Raw genomic sequence first — 25,005 nt, 5'->3', positions numbered from 1 at the left:
TTTGGAACGTGGATGTACTACATGAAATGTACTTCCAGCTCTGGTTATTTGCAGATGTTTTCCGATTTCAACCGGGACAAGAGAGAAGGATTGCTAAATATCAACAGATGAACAGGAGCTACAACTGCACCAATAGGACCGAAGATGGATGAAAACATCCACGGATCCATCAATGGACATAGGGACTAGCCTTATTTAAAGGGACTTGCGGGTGGGAGGTATTAGGTTGCTTTGTCATAACAATTGTTACTGTATTGATTTTATGGTCCCTGAGGAAGTTCCAAGCCTGGAACGAAACGCGTAGGACCTATTATTGTGGTTTTATTACTTGTGGGTGATTGTTCACCTTTTTATAATAAAGCTGCTGACCTTTTATATCGTCACCATTTGGAGTCCTGTTTCATATCTATCTATTCGGACCAGAAGGAAGAGCCAACAGCCCCCAACAACATCGGGGGAGGCACCCTTGAGCGCATTACAAGTCTTCATCTTGTGAGTGTATTAATTTACAGTAAACATTTTTTTATTTAATTGTATTACACTATACATTGTTTATGTTCCTTATTTAGATTTATACGTCTTATTGTTCTATATATTCTGATCAACATAAGATCAATTCCTGGGTGATGATCTTGGGAGGCTGTCCAATTTGACTTAATAGATAAGTATAATTTATACTTAGTACTCACTTCACAAACATTTATACTGTGGTGAAATATTGTTTGGATACATATGAATGGTATTTGTGAATGCATGTTAAAGTATCCCAAGGGTGAAACATGTATTGCTTACTCCCTGCCTTAGAAAAAAACTGTGACACATTTATTTATTTGCTTATTTATGTGTTTATTTATTTAGTAATACAATATTTTACCATGAAGGACCATTGAAGGTTCTCTTATTTTCAAGAATATACTTGGAATAGAAGACAGAAAGAATGATGAGCACAGAAGGTAGGTAGATGTAGATGCTTTCAGGGACTTCAGACAGGTATCAGATGTGATATCTTTCAACTCATTGTTATCAGAGTGCAGCTGTGGGATCCAACATCTTCTACAGAGTCTTCCTAATTCGATAGAAGTCTGAAAATAGGATTGGTCAACATAATTCTTACTATCTCTTCAAACATAAATATAATTTAACAACTACCTTCATTCTGCATTGCTGTGTATCCCTGTGATGACTTCTCTTTCTATATATGTTCTTTTCTACAGTGTACCTGCCTGTTGAACCTCCTTTCTCTCTTTACTGTACCTACAATTCATCCTCTTTCCACCACACTCCATTCATCTGTCTGGAATATTTCCCGAAATGATGAAAGAAGCATCTTACTAAATCTCGATATCTAACGTAACTGAATCTCTTCATGAAATGACAAGTGTTGTATTCCTGAATCTTAATTCTTCCTCTTGGCTCAGCTTTAATGCAGTGTTACACTTGCTTATATGAGTTCTGTATTGGATATTTGCAAGCTAAATAGTATCTTTGTGAATATTTTATCACCGTTCTTCACTTTTGTTCCCGCAAATAAAATGTAAAAATATTGTCTCGTCTTCTTGTGACCACCTAGATAAAAGGTCCCAGTTGTTAAGAGGTGCTCGACTATGTGTATGATATTTTATTTGCATAATAATTAACAAAAATATTAAAAAAATTAAGTACATATTACCTTGGTACACATTACAGGAGTTCGGTTAATAGGTTTTCAATATATGATTAAGCAGTATGAAAAAGAGTATTAACAATTTATACCACAAAAAGAGCATTTAAACAAGTTAATTGATGAAATAATTGCATGAAGTATTTAAAGGCAAATCACATTGCAGTCACAGTCCTGCTGTGCCATTTACAATCACATATCTCTTCATTAATTTAATATGAAATTAATTCATCCCTTTGTCAATGAATGTATGGTAATAGGGTTGTATAATGTGTGGAAGACAAATTCATTAAATTGACAATGATTCCTTTTCTACCTATAAAAAGTTAGACTGAATGTGCTGATCATGTATGAGAATAGATCATTCAAATCTTATCTGTATGCTTGAACAAATTTACACATGTCATAACATAAAAGTTTTATCGTTTAATGTGTCTAACTCCTTTTATCAGTAAAACAACCAGCAAATAGTGACAGTCAGAACAAACTCTGGACTGTTGTTTGTAATAGTTGCAGGGGTAATTAGGGCATAACCCACTTAAAGTACTATTGAAAAGCTAAATGGAGAAAGACCCACAATGGGAAGAACTCCACTAGAAAATTACCCCCCGAAGAAGATGATTATTCAGAATCAGGGTAGCCTTTAAAATCAAAAGAAAATCATAAACATAAAATAAAAAATAATGGCAAACACTTTATTAAATCTTATATAACCTTAAATAAATAAACATTTAAAAAAGTGTACTAAAAAGACTCCTGACAAGGAAGATGAACACTAGCTCATACTGTTTATTTGTTGTTCAAAATGTAGGAAGGATTACATGTTGTGTCAAAATTGGTAATAGTAGTTCCCTAGATAAACTATCAGAGGGTGGGGAGGGGGGGCGGTGGTGGGTGGAGGGTTTCTGATGAGTGGTATAATAGGTGTTTAGAACAAGCTTGCTAAATAGCAATGAAGTAGTACATATATCAAGCAATAAACTGTAACATGTGTCACTCTTTTAAAAGTATGATTTAAAGGTTACTTATCTCAGAATAAACTTGATACAAAAAAGTAGACGTTTAATACCGTAAGAACTAATCTAAAAGAGCTGGAACATGGGCGTCCGCGGGTTTTTTTCCGGGGGGAGGGGGGCATAATTGTAATGACATCCATGCTTGGCCCCTTTTTGACAGTGCCATGAAGGGGAGGAGCATAGTCATTATCACATAAAGCCAGGGCGAATAGTGTTTTCACAACTATGGTGTCAGGAATACATGTTTGTATTCCTGACACTATAATGTTCCTTTAAGCAAATTAATGGAACATTCTGGTCACCATAACAACTTCATCTAAATGACAATGCTATGATGCCAGGAAGCCCCTGGGTTCTCTCTTTCCTTTAAGGGGTTAAACCTCTCTCAAATAGTTCAACCCCAAAGGCTTCCTCCAGCTCCAGGTTGCTCAGTGGTATTCGGCATCTGACACGGAGTGTCAGGAAGTGCAGATTGACGTCAGGCATGGGTGCCGCTGATTGGCTAGAGTGGACAGTTGATGCTCTAAGCCAATCGCTAGTTCCCGGTTCATAAAAATGTTTTGCCTTTTTATAAATGGGAGTTACTGATTGGCTTAGAGTGCCAGCTGACCGCTCTAGTCAATCAGCAACACCCCTACCCAGCGGCACTCTGTGCTTCCTGACACTCAGTAAATAAAAGTGAACACATTAACACTGATATTTTTTTTTACCTGTGGAGATGAGAAGGTCCAGAGTTTCCCTGACCGGCCCAGGTACCAAAGCCTTATGATGTGGTGTCCAGAATAAAGTGGAGGGTTCACTTAATTTGTCCTTCCTGCTCCAATCTCCTTTTCTTCTTCTTAATTTCACAGTCTTCTTTTTCTTCTGACGCTGTCTTCTATCCTTGGCTCCTTCTACTCCTTTACATTTCTGCTACTTTCTGCTTATTTTGCGCCCTTCTGCTCCTTTCTCATTCTGATTCCTTTCTCCTCCTTCTTCTACTTTACCTTTGTGCTCCTTGCTGTCCCTCTCTGCTTCTTCTCCTACTTTACATTTGTGCTCCTTCTGATTATTTCTGCTCCTTTACCTTTGTGCTCCTTCTGTGTCTTTCTGCTCTTTGCAGACCCTTCCTTCTCCTTGCAGACCCTTCCTGCCCCTTGCAGACATTTCCTGCTCTTTACTGCCCCTGCTCCTTGCAGACCCTTCCTGCTCCTTGCTGCCCCTGCTCCTTGCAAACCATTCCTGCTCATTTCGGTTCCTTCTCTTTTCTACTCCTTCACTTACTTTACCTTCCTGCTCCTTGCTAACTCTTCATTTAGGCTGCCCCCCCCCCCATTCCTCACTTCCCTAATGTATAGGCTGCCCCCCCATGCCTCACTTCCCTAATCTATAGGCTGCCCTCCATGCATCACTTCCCTAATGTATAGGCTGCCCCCCATGCCTCACTTCCCTAATCTATAGGCTGCCCCCCATGCCTCACTTCCCTAATCTATAGGCTTCCCCCCATGCCCCACTTCCCTAATCTATAGGCTGCCCCCATGCCTCAATTCCCTTATCTATAGGCTGCCCCCTCCATGCCTCACTTCCCTAATCTATAGACTGCCCCCATGCCTCACTTCCCTAATCTATAGCCTTCCCCCCATTCCTCACTTCCCTAATCTATAGGCTGCCCCCCATGCCTCACTTCCCTAATCTATAGGCTGCCCCCATGCCTCACTTCCCTAATCTATAGGCACCCCCATGCTTCACTTCCCTAATCTATAGGCTGCCCCCATGCCTCACTTTCCTAATCTATAGGCTGCCCCCATCCCTCACTTTCCTAATCAATAGGCTGACCCCCATCCCTTACTTTCCTAATCTATAGGCTGCCCCCCATGCCTCATTTCCCTAATCTATAGGCTGCCCCCCCATCCCTCACTTACCTCATCTGTAGGCTGTCTCTGTTGCCTGCATGTGCTGCTCCCCTGCGGTTTCAGTCAGCAGAGAGAAGCAGTTCATTTTAAATCTCACACGAAAAATAGCAGAAGCTGAAAAATCCAGGTGGGGGCAAGTGCCCCACCTCCACACACCCCCACACCCCTCCCCCACGGACGCCCATGAGCTGGAATATCAAACTGGCAATAGTAATAATCAGTTTCAATTGCCAGGTTTAGAAACTTTCAACAAGACAGTCCTATTAGTATTGTATCAACAGACAGTCAATTTGTGTTATTTTACAGAAAAGAGTTTATAGAAATAGAGTAAAGATATCCACCAATTTAGAAAGCTACCAAAAGCTTAGTAAAAGTAGGTACATATACTCTATATAAGTTAATTAGATGGTTTAAATTGCCATCATTCCTAGTATACCAAAGTTATGCAACTACCGAAAAACTAAATAAGCTAAATAAGAGAGATCATATGAACAAACAAAGCCATGTGATATTAACTCCAATTACCACCCACTTATTCACTGCTTTAAGGCAGTCCCTGTCACGGCAAGGGTACATGATTTATTATTGCACTATGGAATATGGCTATTTAATATAACTTGTGCAGTGCATCAATAATTGGACCCCTGGCTAGAGGACAAATGGCAGAGAGAAATTGCTCTTTTGATCAAAAGGGGCTTCTGCAAGGTGTGAAACGGATTGCCCTTTTTGATCTATCAAAGCAAGGTGAGACATTTTACACTTAAGCCTAGTAGGTTTAAGATCTTAGATATTGTATGAGCAATAAATAACTAGTATAAAAAATTAAAATCAGCATTCTTCAAGTCAGCTATCTGCCTAAAACCCAATGCAGAGTCCGCTAGACGCGCGTTTTGGCGACTCAATGCGCCTTTCTTAAGAGCTAAAAAAAAAGACTTTTCAGACTATCTAACACAATTTTAGATATGAGAGTTTAATGATTTGTGCATTAATGGGGTTTATTTGCTAAACTGAGTATTGCAGAGATTCCACAAAAGATGTTCACATTTTGGCTCTGCATGCCACCACAGTGCATTTGAAATGAAACAACCAAGATGCAACTGAAAAACAGACTTTCAACTTTAATTCAAGGGGTTGAACAAAAATATTTGTATGAAATATTTAGGAATTGCACTCATTTTCATACACAGCCCACTTATTTCAGGGGCTCAAATGTAATTAGACAAATTAACGCAATCATAAATAAAATGTTATGTCTAATACTTTGTCAAAAATCTTTTGGAGAGAATGACTACTTGAAGCCTGGAATGCCTGGACATCACCAAATGCTGGGTTTCTCCCTTTGTGATTCTTTGCCAGGCTTTTACTGCAGATGTCTTCAGTTGTTGTTTGTTCGTGGGTCTTTCTGCTTTATGTTTTGTCTTCAGCAAGTGGAATGCATGCTCGATCGGGTTGAGATCAGGTGATTGACTCAGCCATTGCAGAATATTCCACGTCTTTGCTTAAATACTCTTGTGTGTCTTTTGCAGTATGTTTTGGGTCATTTTCCATCTGCAAGTGAAGTGCCGTCCAATCAACTTCACTGAATTTGGCTAAATCTGAGCAGACAATATATCCCTATACACTTCAGAATTCATCTGGCCTCTTCTGTCTTTTGTTACATCTTCAATAAACACTAGATATCCAGTGCCATTGGAAGCCATGCATGCCCATGCCATCACACTGCCTCCACTGTGTTTTACAGATAATGTGGTATTATAGGATAGAAAAAACAACAACTTGCTGACGTTTCGGATCTGGACTGCCCATATGGGTGGGACCAGTCTGATATGCTTCAGATATGTTCTCTATGTAATGGCACAAGATGAGCTAAAACCAGCTTGAGATCTGAACGGGGAGCCACCAAAGGGCAGGCTAATTGAGCTGTTGTCTGTTCTCACCTCTCTTGCTACTTGTTTTTCTGGTATTATTGGCTGTTCCAAGTCTTCTTGGAATATGAGTTGTTCCAAGTCTTCTTCATGCTTTTTCTTCCCATCATTCTAGTACAGGTTGAACTTAGTTTAATCTGTCCAAAGAATGCTGTTCCAGAACTGAGCTGACTTTTTTAGATGTTTTTTTTTTTGGCAAAGTCTAATCTAGCCTTTCTATTATTGAGGCTTTTGAATGGTTTGCACCGTGTGGTGAACCCTCTGTATTTGCTCTTGTGAAGTCTTCTCTTTATGGTAGACTTGAATAATGATATGGCTAACTCCTGGAGAGTAATCTTCGCTTGACTGGATGTTGTGAAGGGGTTTTTCTTTACCATGGATAGAATTCTACAATCATCTATCACTGTTGTTTTCCGTGGATATCCTGGATTTTTTGTGTTGCAGAGCTTTATTATTTTCTCAGAATGTATCAAATTGTTCATTTGGCCACTCCTAATGTTTTTGCTATCTCTCTGATGATTTTGTTTCTTTTCTTGCAGCCTAAGGATGGCCTGTTCACTTGCTTTGAGAGCTATTTTGACCACATGTTGTGGGTTCACAGCAACAACTTCCAAATCCGAATGCCTCGCCTGGAATCAACTCCAAATGTTTTACCTGCTTAACTGATGAAGAAATAATGAAAGAATAGCCAACACCTGTCCATGAAGCATCTTTTGAGTCAATTACTTTTAGTCCCTTGTAAAATGGGGGCTACATATTAAAGAGGTATAATTCCTAAACCCTTCCACCTTTGGATGTGAATACCCTCAAATTAAAGCTGAGAGGCTCATTAGTTTATTGTAACTTGAATTTTTCTTTTGTAAACAGCCAAAATAGCAAAACTTGTGTCAGTGTCCAACTATTTCCAGATCTAACTGTATGTGATTTATCTATTTCATCCTAAAATTTGCATTTTTTTTGCCGTTTGTTCACAATTCTATGTTTAGGGATACTCTACTGAGTAAATAATTTGGGAATCTTGCATTTAGGCAATCTATAAAAAAAATGTGGAAATCAACAACTTATCTCTGTGAATTAGTGGTATATATATATTAACACCTATATATCACAATAAGTTAGATCATACACATAAAAAATATTAAAACTTGCTTAAGAGTCCAAAAGTTCTGAGTGGGAGTCTTTAGAGGGTTAATCTTGTGCTGCAGCAGAAAATGTAACATCCATGGATACACTGTAGCTCTATGCAGATTGTACCTTAAAATGATCCAAAAAAAGCCTTTCATAGTATAAAACTGCTTTTATTAACCCCTTAAGGACACAACTTCTAAAATAAAAGGGAATTATGACGGTTTATTTCCGTCATGTGTCCTTAAAGGACCACTCTAGTGCCAGGAAAACATACTCGTTTTCCTGGCACTAGAGTACCCTGAGGGTGCCCCCACCCTCAGGGACCCCCTCCCGCCGGGCTCTGGAGAGAGGAAGGGGTTAAACTTACCTGTTTTTCCAGCGCCGGGCGGGGAGCTTTCCTCCTCCTCTCCATCTTGATTGCGACGTCATCGGCTGAATGCGCATGCGCGGCAGGGGCCGCGCTCGCATTCAGCCGGTCGCATAGGAAAGCATTTACAATGCTTTCCTATGGACGCTTGCGTGCTCTCACTGTGATTTTCACAGTGAGAAGCACGCAAGCGCCTCTAGCGGCTGTCAATGAGACAGCCACTAGAGGATTTGGAGGCTGGATTAACCCTCATTATAAACATAGCAGTTTCTCTGAAACTGCTATGTTTATAAAAAAAAAAGGGTTAATCCTAGAGGTACCTGGCACCCAGACCACGTCATTAAGCTGAAGTCGTCTGGGTGCCTAGAGTGGTCCTTTAAGGGGTTAATAAAAAAAGATTCCCTTCCCCCAAATAGAAACCCTTACATTACATTAGCCAGTGGTGATACTTGTCTCCAAGATATCACAAACACATTTTGACAGAATCAGAGGCTGTTTACCGTCCACTGGTTTCAGCAGTTCAAAACTCCCGCCCGATCTCAGCGCTGATAAGGTAGAGTATAGCATGTGAACTGAAAATCTCGGTGTGTGGTCGATGGGAATCAGGCTGCCGTCATCAGTCCTCTGTATCCTGAATTCCAATAGCACCTCGGAAGTGCAAATGGCATTCAGGATACAGAGGACTGATGACGGCAGCCTGATTCCCATTGACTATAGTGTCCCTTTAAGGGCACTTTAACCACATTCTTCAAACAGTACAGTCCTATGTAGGGCTGGTCAGTGCAGCTACCAATAAAATATAATATGCATGACATGTTCCCTTTTCAGGTGAGACACTTCCCTTTTCTACATGGACCGACCCCTTTATTAAGTGGCTCTGCCCTTTAATATGTCACTGCATATCCATCAACTTGCATCCGTCCCCTGTCCCATGTTAATACTTCCCCTGTAAATGGGAGGTTGTCCACACATGCTTTTAGAAGGAAGATGAAATATGGGAATATAAAATTTCACAATCTTTTAACATCTTCAAGTCAGAGGAAATATATAAACACAGGCAAGAAATATATTTGATATCTGTCAGATTTAATTTTGTATGCAGAAAAATAATATTGTCTCCGTGTTATAGTAAACGTTGATTTTTAATCCAAATGACTATAACTGTTAGTAAATATTGATTCACTATTGACACACTGTAAATGATAAATATGATTTCATTTTGTCTTTGCGTTCTATGTTTTCTATAATATTTATAAAGGTTCTATTTGTGACTGATGTTAACTATGGCTGCAGTGATGCTTTTAATGGCTTAGTGAGAATTTGAGAGTCACCCCACTCAGCATGTGTACTTTGTAGGTAACTTGTATTTTAATTTCCTACATTGCCAAACAATTACCCTTTGCAACCAAAATGAAATCACGTATAACGATTTGTGCGTAATTAAGTATAACAAGTGTTAGATTTAAGGAATTGTAAAGAATAAAGACAAACCATTTTCATTCTGTTGGATGCACATTTCATCTTCAGATGATGAAGTCCTTTTTTCATTAACATTATTTTTAGTAGGATGATTAAAATATTTAAGCATTCTGTGTTAATGCTTTGCAGTAATAGCCAGATTAGTCCTGACACCTCATTTAAAATGTATGTATTTTAAAGCTCTGGTAGAAGTCCATTAATAGAAATGAACAAATATAGACTCAGTTGTGGTCTTGTTTTCTGAGAGAGTCATTGACAAGGTATGAATCCAGATAACAGTGTGAACTTTAACCCCTTAAGGACGCTGGCCGGAAATTTTCCGTCATTGCAGCACTCCCCTTAAGGACGCTGGACGGAAAATTTCCATCCAAAATGAAAATGAACCCCTGATTGCCACAATCGCGGCAATCGTGGGGTTAATCTTCCTGTAGTGTGTCTCCATATCGGAGGCACACTACCATCGGCAGTTTCACTGATTCAGCCCATGTGATCGGGAGTCAGAGTGATCACACGTGCAGCAGTGAAACCCGATCTGTTTCCCTGCAGCTTCGTGTGAGCTGTGAACTGCAGAGAGACAGATCCGTGCTGATCTGTCTCTGGCTGTAAAAAAAAAACAGTTAGTTACAAAATCCCACCCCCCCCTCACCTCTTTCAAATAAAATTTAACCACTTCCCTGCCCTTTGATCACTGCCTGCAGTGATCAAAATACAGATCACAGTATTTCACTGTGATCTGATTTTTTTTTTTTTTAACCCCATGAGGGTTAACTTTATTTTTTTTTACTCCTCAGGGGTTAATTTTAAATATGTATTTATTTAGCTAGGGTGGGTAGAAGTTAGTGGGGAAATTGGGGGGTTTACGGTTAGGCTAGTTAGGGGTTAAAAGTAAAAAAAAAACAATTAAAAGTGAAAAAAAACTTTTGAAAAGTTTACACAAAGTTTTAAAATAGTAAAATAAGTTGTTAAAAGCTAAATAAAACTTTTTAAAAGTTAGAAAAAAAAATTGAAAAAGTTAAAAAACATTTAAAAAAAGGGGGAAAATGCGTATTACCTCTACACTTGGTACAGGCTAGCGAAAAAATGATACCACGCTAAGGTTTCAAATATGCCTTTTGAAACACCCTGGGGTGTCTTCTTTAGGAAATAGTATGCCTTTGTGAAGTAATTGGAATACACAACCTATTAAAAAAAATTCCAAAGTGGGGCATGGACCCAGCGTAAAAATTCTAACTTAAATGGCTGTGTCTCAAATGTGCCCCTTCAACATTGTCATATACCTGGTAAAAGTACATACGGGGGTATTGCTGTACTCAGATGACATAGCAGAGCAACATATGATGTATTATACTGCTGTAGCACATATAAGGTTTGCTAAATATATATTACAAACTCATTGAGTATGTCAAAAAGGCATAAAAAATGTGTATTACAACTACACTTGGTATAAGCTAGCGGAAAAATTATTTCATGCTAAGGTTCAAAACACATCTTTTGAAATACCCTAGGGTGTCTTCTTTAAGAAATGGTATGCCTTTATGGGGTAGCTGGAATAATTAACCTACAAAAAAAACTCCAAAGTGGGGTATGGACACAGCGTAAAAATGTAAAGTTTGAAAAAACTTAAATGGCTGTGTCTCAAATGTGCCCCTTCAATGTCTGCATATATTTGGCAAAGGTAATTTTGGGGGTATTGCTGTGCTCAGACAACATAGCTGAGCAATATAGGAAGTATTATATAGCCGTAGCACACATAAGGTCTGCAAAATATACTGTACAAACTCACTATGTGTGTCAAAAAAGCAGAACAAATGCTTATTACCACTACACTTGGTACAAGCTAGCGAAAAAATTATTTCACGCTAAGGTTCAAAATACGTCTTTTGAAATACCCTAGGGTGTCGTCTTAAAGAAATGGTATGCCTTTATAGGGTAGCTGGAATATATAGCCTGCTAAAAAAACTCTAAAGTTGGGTAACAACACAGTGTAAAAATTCAAAGTTTGAAAAAAACTGCAATGGCTGTGTCTGAAATGTGCCCCTTCAACGTCCAGATATACCTGTCAAAGGTACATATGGGGGTATTGCTGTATTCAGACAACATAGCTGAGCAACATATAAAGTATTCTAAAGCTGTAGCACAAATAAGGTTTGCAAAATATACAGTACAAACTCACTGTGTGTCAAAAAGGCAGAAAAAAATGCTTGTTACCACTACATTTGATACAAGCTAACAGAAAAATGATCCCACGCTAAGGTTCAAAATTTGCCTTTTGAAATACCCACGGGCGTCTTCTTTCAGAAATAGTATGCCTTTTTGGGGTAGTTGGAAAAAGCAGCTTGCTTACATATTTAAAAATAGAATACAGACTCATTAAAACTCTCCATGTAAATTCACACTTAAAAACCTGAACTTGTCACGTCTCTTTCACAGCACTGTAACTTCACAAAATAGTGTCTAGGTCAGTGATGGCGAACCTTTCTGAGCCCGAGTGCCCAAACCGCAATATATGCCAACTTTTTTTTCCTTAAAGTGCCAACACGGCAATTAAACCTTAATACTGAGGATTAAGTTTAGAAAAAAAACAACTCGTACTGTTGTACGAACTAACAACAGAGAGTTCAATGATACACATTTTAAATAATGATATAAATAGATAAAATGAAGCTTATATTTATTAGTATCTCCAACAAATGCAATACATACACACAGTCTGCTGAATACACACACACACACACACAAGACTGCTGAATACAGAGACTGATGAATACACACACACACACAGTCCGCTCAATACACACACACAGACTGCTGAATACATACACACACACAGACTGCTGAATACGCGCACACACACAGACTGCTAAAATACGCGCACACACACACACAGACTGCTGAATACACACACATACTGCATTGAGGGGTGTAGTGTATGTGTTTGCGTGAGGTGCTGTGTGTGTGCTGTGTGTGAGGGGTGCTGTGTGTGTCTGAGGGTTGCTGTGTGTGTGGGGTTGTTGTGTGTGTGGGGGTGTTGTGCGTGTGTGTGTGTGTGGGGGGTGTTGTGTGTGTGGGGGGTGTTGTGTGTGTGGGGGGTGTTGTGTGTGTGGGGGGGTGTTGTGTGTGTGGGGGGTGTTGTGTGTGTGTGGGAGGGTGTTGTGAGTGGGGGGGTGTTGTGTGTGTGTGAGGGGTGCTGTGTGGGTGGTGCTGTGTGTGTGGGGGGTGCTGTGTGTGTGTGAGGGGTGCTGTGTGTGTATGTGGGGTGGTGTGTGTGTGAGGGGTGGTGTGTGTGTGGAGTGGTGTGTGTGAGGGGTGCTGTGTGTGTGTGTGGTGTGCTGTATATTTGTGTGTGAGGGGTGCTGTGTGTGTGAGGGGTGCTGTGCTGTGTAGGGAGGTAGGGGTGCTGTGCTGTGTGGGGGTTAAGGGGTGCTGTGTGGGGGGTAGGGGTGCTGTGTGGGGGGTAGGGGTGCTGTATGGGGGGAAGGGGTGCTGTGTGGGGGTAGAGGTGCTGTGTACGGGGGTAGAGGGGATGTGTGTGGGGGTAGGGGTGTAGGGGAGGGGAGGGATGCTGGGTGTGGGGAAGGGGAGGGATGCTGGGTATGGGGGAGGGGAGGGATGCTGTGTGTGGGGGTAGAGGTACTGTGTGTGTGGGGGGGTAAGAGTACTGCTGGGGGGGTAGGGGTACGGTGTGTGGGGGGTAGGGGTACTGCTGGGGGGGTAGGGGTATAGTGTGCGTTGGGGGTAGGGGTACTGCTGGGGTGTAGGGGTACTGTGTGTGTGGGGGGTAGGGGTACTGCTGGGGGGTAGGGGTACTGTGTGTGGGGGGTAGGGGTACTGCTGGGGGGTAGGGTTACAGTGTGTGGGGGGGTAGGGGTACTGCTGGGGGTAGGGGTACTGTGTGTGGGGGGGTAGGGGTACTGTGTGTGGGGGGTAGGGGTACTGCTGGGGGGTAGGGGTACTGTGTGTGTGGGGGCGTAGGGGTACTGCTGGGGGGGTAGGGGTACAGTGTGTGGGGGGTAGGGGTACAGTGTGTGGGGGGTAGGGTGTCACGGAACCGCTGGCACCCCGACCGGGTACCCTCCGCTGACGGATGCTCCTAGTGCTTTCCGAGGTCTCCAAGCACTCCACCAGACACCATAACCACTGTAGACTCCCACGAACCGCCGCAGCTTGGTTGGGGTCTCGCCACGCTACCCACTCTGGACCCAAGACCAGGGTCTAGCTTCCAGTAGATGGACCTCTCCGAATTCCAGAGAGCAGGCACAGGAACAGCTCTTAGCAGAGCTCAGCGATAATACCCTGGGGAGTATAGTGATTATAGCAATCCCCAGAGTGTAGTTCTCCAATCCCCCAAACATGAGCCGAAACTTCATGAAGGTACAAGATGATCTGAGGTGCTAGCACACCCAGTCTGGTTTTTATTACAGTTGTACACTTACAGGCCACACCCAGGGGGAGGCATAAAACAACCAATCACATACATGGTTCAGCCCACACATCCCCTCCCCTCAGATAACAGTAAACCCAATTATATAGTACACATTTTTAACCAAGTTCTGGATGTACCCCAAAACCAGGGGGTACACCTTTAAATCCAGCATCGCTGGATAGCCCTTATTCAGGGGGACAACATATTCAAAATTCAAGTTATTCGGATGAACGGTTCGTGAGATATGGGGTTCCAAAGATTTGACCGACCGCATGGGTAAAGTATCCGAAAACAGTTCCATGCATTTTGGCCCTGCGGTCGGTCACAAACAAGGGAATGAAAACAGGCGAATTTCCTGTGTTATAGAGCCTGGAGAGGGTTTGAATGAATTCCCTTGTTTGTGGGGTTCTTTCTACCGAACGGCGGGTCATTCGGTAGTTTCCATACGAATTTCTGGAAGTATGGAGGTCTCAGCGGTGTTTGCCTAGTCAAGTGTCCGATTTTAGTTCCAGACACTCGACGGCAAAACACCGCTGTTCGGTAGTTTAAGATGGCCGCCGCCACGTGTTTGTTTCCCGAATGGCGGCCACCCAGAGGACAAAGAATACATTACCTGGATTGCCAATTACCCGTTTGCAACATTGTTGCAAACTGTAATTGGAGGCACACTTATTCCTGGGTGGTCTGGTTGTTCGGTAGTTTCACTCAATATAATGAATGGAGTGATTCTACCGAACAATCAGATGAATACTGCATACAAATCACCCAGGTTAAACTTAACACATAAATACATATACAATATTACAGGCAGTACACTGAAATATGCTTCATAGTCTTAAAGGGACAGTAGTCCCAAAAGTCCCAATCTGTTCATAGATGATTTTAAATGGCCAGTAGTCGCACAATAAAATACAATATGCCCCAAATAATCCAGGGGCCATAGTCAGCAGGTAGGAGGCGGGCAAACAGGTTTCTCCAATGCCCAGTGGCGAGGTTGGTTTCGTCACATTTCTCCCCTTTTCCAAACAGACTAACAGGGTACCTGACCTCTTGCCGGTCAGTGCCCTTGTTAGTCCAGCAGCCCACCCACAAAACAGGAACAGCAGTACAGCCCACCCACAATAAATGGTGATTACACCTGAGTAAGGAAAAAACTTGTCCAGGTCCAGATGCCTCACCATGGCTGTGTGGGGGACTGGTAGGCTGTTTTGGTGGGTTGCTGAGTGGGCAGAGGCCAGCGGTACTCTGCCCTGGTGCCAGCACTACCACGGGAGTAGTCTGGTTGGAGCCTGGTTGCTGGAGACCGACTGTCTCCCCTTTAGCTGCGCAGCTCTGCTGTTGGAGACCGATTGTCTCCCCTTTGGATACATAGTTCCGCTGTTGGAGGGGGAGACCGACTGTCTCCCCTTTGGCTAAGCAGCCTTGTTGCTGGAGGACAGGACTGACTGTCCTTACACCCTGTGCTGTAGGTGCAGAGACCGTAGTCCCATCTGCACAGTTGTGGGGCTTACAGTCTCCCCCTGGTACATTAAGCTGCCGCTGGGGAGAGGTGGTAACCAGCTCCTCTCCCATTAGAACACGCTGTGCTGTAGGTGCAGAGACCACGGTCCCATCTGCACAGTTGTGGGGCTTACAGTCTCCCCCTGGTACACTAAGCTGTCGCTGGGGAGAGGGGGTAACAGGCTCCTCTCCCGATAGAACACTCTGCCGCTGGGGAATGGAGACTGGGCTCCCAATTCCCTGCACATTAATGATCTGCCGCTGGGGAGGAAGGACGGCACCTTCTGCTCCCTGGGGTACACACTGCCGCTGGGGAGGAAGGACGACACCTTCTGCTCCCTGGGATACACACTGCCGCTGGGGAGGAAGGACGACACCTTCTGCTCCCTGGGATACACACTGCCGCTGGGGAGGAAGGACGGCACCTTCTGCTCCCTGGGGTACACACTGCCGCTGGGGAGGAAGGACGGCACCTTCTGCTCCCTGGGGTACACACTGCCGCTGGGGAGGAAGGACGACACCTTCTGCTCCCTGGGACACACACTGCCGCTGGGGAGGAAGGACGGCACCTTCTGCTCCCTGGGTTACACACTGCCGCTGGGGAGGAAGGACGGCACCTTCTGCTCCCTGGGGTACACACTGCCGCTGGAGAGGAAGGACGACACCTTCTGCTCTCTGGGACTCACACTGCCGCTGTGGCTTGGGTGTCCCCCACCCCGCTCGTTCTGCTTGGTATTGCAGATCCTCGGCCACGTGAGCCTCAAGTATCCGGACAACGCTGTCCGGGACATCCTTGCTAAAATACGCCAGTCGCCATCGCATTTCCCGAAGGAACGCCTGCTCGTAGGTGAGCGCTGCCCAGGTGCTAACTCTCTCCATTCTGTTGTGAACAGGGCCGCTGTACGAATACGAACGTTGCCCTCAATTATAACTCCAAACAAACTGTGTCTCTGAGCTGCTTTACCTCGCACTAGGACGCCATCCCACCGCTGCCACCACTGTCACGGAACCGCTGGCACCCCGACCGGGTACCCTCCGCTGACGGATGCTCCTAGTGCTTTCCGAGGTCTCCAAGCACTCCACCAGACACCATAACCACTGTAGACTCCCACGAACCGCCGCAGCTTGGTTGGGGTCTCGCCACGCTACCCACTCTGGACCCAAGACCAGGGTCTAGCTTCCAGTAGATGGACCTCTCCGAATTCCAGAGAGCAGGCACAGGAACAGCTCTTAGCAGAGCTCAGCGATAATACCCTGGGGAGTATAGTGATTATAGCAATCCCCAGAGTGTAGTTCTCCAATCCCCCAAACATGAGCCGAAACTTCATGAAGGTACAAGATGATCTGAGGTGCTAGCACACCCAGTCTGGTTTTTATTACAGTTGTACACTTACAGGCCACACCCAGGGGGAGGCATAAAACAACCAATCACATACATGGTTCAGCCCACACATCCCCTCCCCTCAGATAACAGTAAACCCAATTATATAGTACACATTTTTAACCAAGTTCTGGATGTACCCCAAAACCAGGGGGTACACCTTTAAATCCAGCATCGCTGGATAGCCCTTATTCAGGGGGACAACATATTCAAAATTCAAGTTATTCGGATGAACGGTTCGTGAGATATGGGGTTCCAAAGATTTGACCGACCGCATGGGTAAAGTATCCGAAAACAGTTCCATGCATTTTGGCCCTGCGGTCGGTCACAAACAAGGGAATGAAAACAGGCGAATTTCCTGTGTTATAGAGCCTGGAGAGGGTTTGAATGAATTCCCTTGTTTGTGGGGTTCTTTCTACCGAACGGCGGGTCATTCGGTAGTTTCCATACGAATTTCTGGAAGTATGGAGGTCTCAGCGGTGTTTGCCTAGTCAAGTGTCCGATTTTAGTTCCAGACACTCGACGGCAAAACACCGCTGTTCGGTAGTTTAAGATGGCCGCCGCCACGTGTTTGTTTCCCGAATGGCGGCCACCCAGAGGACAAAGAATACATTACCTGGATTGCCAATTACCCGTTTGCAACATTGTTGCAAACTGTAATTGGAGGCACACTTATTCCTGGGTGGTCTGGTTGTTCGGTAGTTTCACTCAATATAATGAATGGAGTGATTCTACCGAACAATCAGATGAATACTGCATACAAATCACCCAGGTTAAACTTAACACATAAATACATATACAATATTACAGGCAGTACACTGAAATATGCTTCATAGTCTTAAAGGGACAGTAGTCCCAAAAGTCCCAATCTGTTCATAGATGATTTTAAATGGCCAGTAGTCGCACAATAAAATACAATATGCCCCAAATAATCCAGGGGCCATAGTCAGCAGGTAGGAGGCGGGCAAACAGGTTTCTCCAATGCCCAGTGGCGAGGTTGGTTTCGTCACATAGGGGTACAGTGTGTGTGAGGGTAGGGGTACTGCTGGGGGGTAGGGATACTGTGTGTGGGGGGTAGGGTTACTGCTGGGGGAAGGGGTACTGTGTGTATGAGGGGGTAGGGGTACTGCTGGGGGGTAGGGTAGCTGTGTGGGTGTAGGGGTACTGCTCGGGGTGGTAGGGGAACTGCTGGGGGGGTAGGGCTACTGTGTGTTGGGGGTAGGGGTACTGTGTGTGGGGGTAGGGGTACTGCTGGGGGGGTAAGGGTACTGTGTGTGTGGGGGGGTAGGGGTTCTGCTGGGGGGTAAACGTGTTTTAAAAAAAAGTATTTTAAATCAGTTTCTTTACCCCCCCTCCTCCTTCTTACCTTTAATGAAGGAGGGGGGGGGGACACAGCCATCCCTGGTGGTCCGGTGGTACTGCTTCCAGGACGGGAGGCAGGGGGAGGGATCTGCGAAGCAGCTCCCCTGTCCTCCCACACGATGCTGTGTGGAGCATTGCCATGGTAACGTACGGCAACGCTCCACACAGCATCGCGCGGGAGGACAGGAAGCAGAGTAGGCGCCTGCCATTTCGGGCAGGCAGGTGCCTACTCTGCATTATTGGCGAACCTATGGCCGCGTGCCCACAGAGAGGGCTCAACGTGCCACCTGTGGCACGCATGCCATAGGTTCGCCATCACTGGTCTAGGTCATATATTGGGCTTATTGTTTTACTCAAAAGAGGTAACTGAGCATACTTAGGGGGATTTATGAAAGTGGCACTTATCAAATGTAAGAAATACCCAGCGAAAATGCAACATGTATGCAAAAAAATTAAAAAAAAAATTCTCACCACAAAATTTGAAATAAATTGGTGAAAAAATGGTGGCAAGTTAAGGTATAATATATGCCTAATAACATACCCTTGAGTGTATGCTTTCTCAAATGAAAGGCCTTTGTGGGGTTATTTGAACAGTCAAATGGCTATAATGCCACAAAATCAGACATATTACCATCTATGAAAATTCCAACTATAGAAACTGAAATAGCATGGTCTCCTATATGGCATTGTAGCTTCACAGAATAGGGGCAAAGGTATACAATGGGGGTATCAATGGGGGTAGCAGATGTAGCTGAACACAATATGGGGTTCTGTACAGGGATAGCACACACTAGGTTTGCGAAATAAACATTACAAAAACCTTGTAATGTGTGTATATGCCAAAAATAGAAAAAAAATAACATTTTACTCCAATATTTAGCAGAGATTGGCGATGAAATGGCTATGCAAAAAGTGTCAAACTAACCTTAGGTAAATAGCCTGTGATGTCTACTTTATATAAATATATACTTTTGTGTGGCAATTGTGCTTCCTGTAATGGGTATTAAACTTCCAAGACAAACATACCAACTTCTAAAATTGTTTCACATTGAAATTTTATTTTAGACCTTGTAGTTTGTGACTTGTAACTTTCAAAATAAACTGAAATCCTACACATATTATGCATTTTGTAAATCAAGACACATAAATGAATTTATTTTGAATTACTTTTCCTAAGCTGGACATATTATGCACACATTATTATTGCCAAAACTTGGAAAAAAATAAGCATTTTTTTCCCCACATTATTTTGCATTTTTTTGCATTTTTGTAATAAATGAGAATTTATATATGTATATGTCACATCAAATTAAAGCCCTTTTTGTTGTCTAAAAAACGGTATATAATATGTGTTGGTACAGTAAATGAGAGAGATGCAAATTGCATTTGAACACAAACAGCAAAAAATGCAAAAATTGCTTGAGTCCCTAAAGGACCACTCTAGGCACCCAGACCACTTCAGCTTAATGAAGTGGTCAGGGTGCCAGGTCCAGCTAGGGTTAACACATTTTGTTATAAACATAGCAGTTTCAGAGAAACTGCTATGTTTATAAATGGGTTAATCCAGCCTTCAAAGCCTCTAGTGGCTGTCTCATTGACAGCCGCTAGAGGCGCTTGCGTGATTCTCACTGTGAAAATCACAGTGAGAGCACGCAAGCATCCATAGGAAAGTATTGATAATGCTTTCCTATGAGACCGGCTGAATGCGCGCGCAGCTCTTGCCGCGCGTGCGCATTCAGCCGAATGGGAGGAGAGGAGGAGGATCGGAGGAGAAGAGCTCCCCGCCCGGCGCTAGAGAAAGGTAAGTTTTAACCCCTTTCCTCTCCCCAGAGCCCGGCGGGAGGGGGTCCCTGAGGGTGGTGGCACCCTCAGGGCACTATAGTGCCAGGAAAACGAGTATGTTTTCCTGGCACTATAGTGGTCCTTTAAGGGTATGTCCAGCTTCTGAAGCTGTGTCCTTAAGGGGTTAAGAATGATTTTAAAGGGATCCTTGTTTATTTTGCATGTGTTTATGTGACAATGTATTATGTAATCAGCCGTGTTGAGCTTTAAAATAAATTCAGATAAGTGCTCAGAGAGTTTATATATTTCTTTACAATTACATGATAATGCGTAACTTGGGGTGCCATATACATCATGTTGTCCTGGACACATGTGCCTTCTTTATGCTATTGGGAAGCACATGTAAAGTACTTTAGAAAGAGTTCAGAGAAGGGATACTAAACTGGTTCATGGATTGCAGGATAAAACTTAACAGGAAAGGTTAACCCCTTAACGCCGTTACGGCGTTCTATGCCGTCCCGGCTTTAAAGGGCTTTAAAGCCTTTGCAGCGACATTGAACGCCGTAATGGCTTAAGCCCTCAGGAGGTGAGATCTACTCACCTCCGCCGTGATCCTCTTCTGGAGGGCTGCCTCACAGCCCAGGCAGCCCTCCCCCGGCAAATGAGGCCCCCGGGGGCCATGTGATCGCTCTCAAAGAGCGATCACATGGCCCCCTTTAGCTGGCTGTGGATCTGCCAGCAGGGGGACAGTCTAAAATATCAGACAGTCCCTCTGCTGGTAGGTAGTGTAAAAAAAAATTAGACATGTTTAAAATTAAATTAAAAGTATTTATATATATATATATATATATATATATATATATATATATATATATATATATATATACGTATAATTACGATAATAAATAAATAAAATAATAAAATAAATAAATAAAATATTGAAACAAACTTTAATGTAAATTATTTATTCATATGTAATTTCATTCTAACTGTATTTTGTTATTAATATATAATATATATTGGTAACAAAATACACTTAGAATGACATTCTATATATATCTATCTATATATAAAATACAAATAACCGCAAATATATATATATATATAGATAAATATATATAATTACATAAAAGATTACATTAGTATACACGTAGAATTTAAATACCTATAAATGCATATATATTAAAATTCTACATGTATATTTAAATAATCTTTTAACATAATTATGCGATTTTATTAATTAAAATTCGATTGACATGCCTGATAACACAGGGAGAAAGTGCAGAGAAATTAATTCGCAAGCACTATATTTGACCCTGTAACTCTCGAAGACACCCTATATCCTGTACATAGGGGGTACTGTTTTACTCAGGAGACTTCACTGAACTCAAATATTAGTGTTTCAAACTGGTAAATTGTATTACAACGATGATATTTTAATTAAAAGTGACGTATTTTGCATTTTTTACAAACAAACTGCACTTTTATGGACTATATTATTGTTGTAATCTGTTTTCCTGTTTTAAAACACTAATATTTGAGTTTAGGGAAGTCTCCCGAGAATAACAGTACCCCCCATGTACAGGTTTTATGGTGTTTGGGAAAGTTAGAGAGTCACATATAAGGCTTGCATTTCATTTTTTTGACATTAAAATTTGCCAGATTGGTTATGTTGCCTTTGAGAGCGTATGGTAGCCCAGGAATGAGAATTACCCCCATGATGGCATACCATTTGCAAAAGTAGACAACCCGAGGTATTGGAAGTGGGGTATGTCCAGTCTTTCTTAGTAGCCACTTAGTCACAAACACTGGCCAAATATTAGTTTTTTGCTTTTTTCACACAAAAACAAATATGAACGCTAAATTTGGCCAGTGTTTGTAACTAAGTGGCTACTAAAAAAGATTAAACATACCCCATTTTCAATACCTTGGCTTCTCTACTTTTTCAAATGGTATGCCATTATGGGGGTAATTCTCATTCCTGGGCTACCACACCGTCTTAAAGGTAACAATACTAATCTGGCAAATTTCAATTTGAAAATGGAACGTTCTATATTTGACCCTGTAACTTTCCAAAACACCATAAAACCTGTTAATGGGGGGTACTGTTGTACTCGTGAGACATCGCTGATTAAAAATATGTGCATTTTTTTTGTGCATAACAGTATTATGACATTTACAGCTAAAATGTGAGGCGAGACTACAATTTTTTAAAGAAAATTTTTAATTCCACAGTTTTTTTTTATTTTATTCATAATAAATTATGTTTCATATATAAATATTTGATATTAAATGAAAGCCCTGTTTCTCCTGAACAAAATGATATATAATAAGTTTGGGTGCATTTAATATGAAAGAGGTGAATTACGGTTGAACAGACATATAGCGCAAATTCCAGTTTTTGTTTACGTTTTGTTTTGATCAGAACGTGTACTATTGACTCCGTCCTGAAGGGATTAGGAACTTAACATGTCTAACTTGGAGGAAAGAAGAGACGGGGGGATATGATAGAAACATTTAAATACATAAAGGGAATCAACACAGTAAAGGAGGAGACTATATTTAAAAGAAGAAAAACCTCCACAACAAGAGGACATAGTCTTAAATTAGAGGGGAAAGGTTTAAAATATCAGAAAGTATTACTCTACTGAGAGGGTAGTGGATGCATGGAATAGCATTCCAGCTGAAGTGGTAAATGTTAACACAGTGAGGGAGTTTAAGCATGCGTGGGATAGGCATAATGCTATCCTATATTTAAGATAAGGTCAGGGACTAATGAAAGTATTTAGAAAATTGGGCAGACTAGATGGGCCGAATGGTTCTTATCTGCCAGCACATTCTTTGTTTCTTTGTTTCTGAGTGCTGTAGTTCACAGCATTGCTAACAGGCCCGGACTGGCCATCGGGCACACCGGCTGAGGCCGGCAGGGAGATCACAGGATCTCCCCTGCCGGTCTTTGCAGGGCCAGCACTATCCGAGCGCCGGCCCTGCAGTAGCCCCTGGCGGGCCGGAGGGGAGATCAGAGATCTCTCTCACCGGCCCACATGCAGGATATTGCGGCCGCCGGCGGGGAGAAAGGGAGGGAGGGAGCCAGCCTTCCAGCAAAGGAACCCCGCGGGCTCTAACTTGCAGCTCCGCCGGGTTCCTCTCACGAGATTCGGAGCGTTGCCAGGCTAGAGTTCACTCACCACTAAGACCACCAGGGATGGATGCCAGCTGCAGGATCCCCCCTCCCAGGCATAAGGTAAGCAGGGAGGGGGGATATAATCATACAGGTCACAGCAGCCTCACACCCTGCCCCCTAACACTAACAGCACACACACACAAACACACACACTGCACCCCTGACACTCACAGCATCCCTGACACTCACTGCACCCCTAACACTCACAACACACACACACAAACACACACTGCACCCCTGACACTCACAGCATCCCTGACACTCACACTGCACCCCTAACACTCACAGCACACACACTGCACCCCTAACACTCACAGCACACACACACAAACACACACTGCACCCCTAACACTCACAGCACACACACACACACACTGCACCCCTGACACTCACAGCACACACACACACACTGCACCCCTAACACTCACAGCACACACACACACACACTGCACCCCTGACACTCACAGCACACACACACTGCACCCCTAACACGCACAGCACACACACACAAACACACACACTGCACCCCTGACACTCACAGCATCCCTGACACTCACACTGCACCCCTAACACTCACAGCACACACACTGCACCCCTAACACTCACAGCACACACACACTGCACCCCTAACACGCACAGCACACACACACACACTGCACCCCTAACACTCACAGCACACACACACAAACACACACACTGCATCCCTGACACTCACACTGCACCCCTAACACTCACAGCACACACACTGCACCCCTAACACTCACAGCACACACACACACTGCACCCCTAACACTCACAGCACACACACACACACACACTGCACCCCTAACACTCACAGCACACACACTGCACCCCTGACACTCACAGCACACACACACACACACCCACTGCACCCCTGACACTCACAGCACACACACACACACTGTACCCCTGACACTCACAGCACACACACACTGCACCCCTGACACTCACAGCACACACACACACACTGCACCCCTGACACTCACAGCACACACACACACACACACTGCACCCCTGGCACTCACAGCACACACACACACTGCACTCCGGACACTCACAGCACCCTCACTCACACACACACACACACTGCACCCATGACACTCACAGCACACACACATTGCACTCCTGACACTCACAGCACCCTCACACACACACTGCACCCCTAACACTCACAGCACCCTCACTCACACACACACACACACACACACTGCACCCTGACACTCACAGCACCCTCACTTGCACACACATACACACACACACACACACTGCACCCGTGACACTCACAGCACCCTCACTCACACACACTGCACCCCTGACACTCACAGCTTCCTCACATGCACACACTGCACCCTCACACACAGCTTCCTCACACATACATAGCACCCTGATGCAAACACAGCACCCACTCACACACAGCACACACACACTGCACCCATCACACACACACACTGCACTCCACTCGCACACACACTACACCCCTTACACACACCCTCACACACACTGCACAATATGCTTTCCTAGCATTTTTGTCTCCTGGTATCCCAACTATGGAGACACCAGAAACAAATGTCAAGCAAACACAGTGCAAGCATGTTATTAAATTTGCTTGCGCTGTGCAGAACAAATACAGGGTCTTTTTTCTCATGCCAGAGCTCTTCAGCAGAGCTCTGCGCATGGTCTACCCTGGAAGAGCATTGAACCAACATGCTCACTTTGTGATGGGGCGTGCTTGTCATTGGTGATGACAAAACACACCCTATCTGGCCCCGCCCCCTTTTTAGTGGGCCGCTGTAATAAAAAAAATGCCCGGGATGAATTTTCTTCCCAGTTCGGCCCTGATTCCTAAGCTGCAAGGAAGAAATTCATTAGCTAGTCAATGCAATCT

The sequence above is a fragment of the Pelobates fuscus genome, chromosome 3 (genome assembly GCF_036172605.1).
Source record: "Pelobates fuscus isolate aPelFus1 chromosome 3, aPelFus1.pri, whole genome shotgun sequence".
NCBI classification, from domain to species: domain Eukaryota; kingdom Metazoa; phylum Chordata; class Amphibia; order Anura; family Pelobatidae; genus Pelobates; species Pelobates fuscus.
This window is presented reverse-complemented; position numbering follows the sequence as displayed.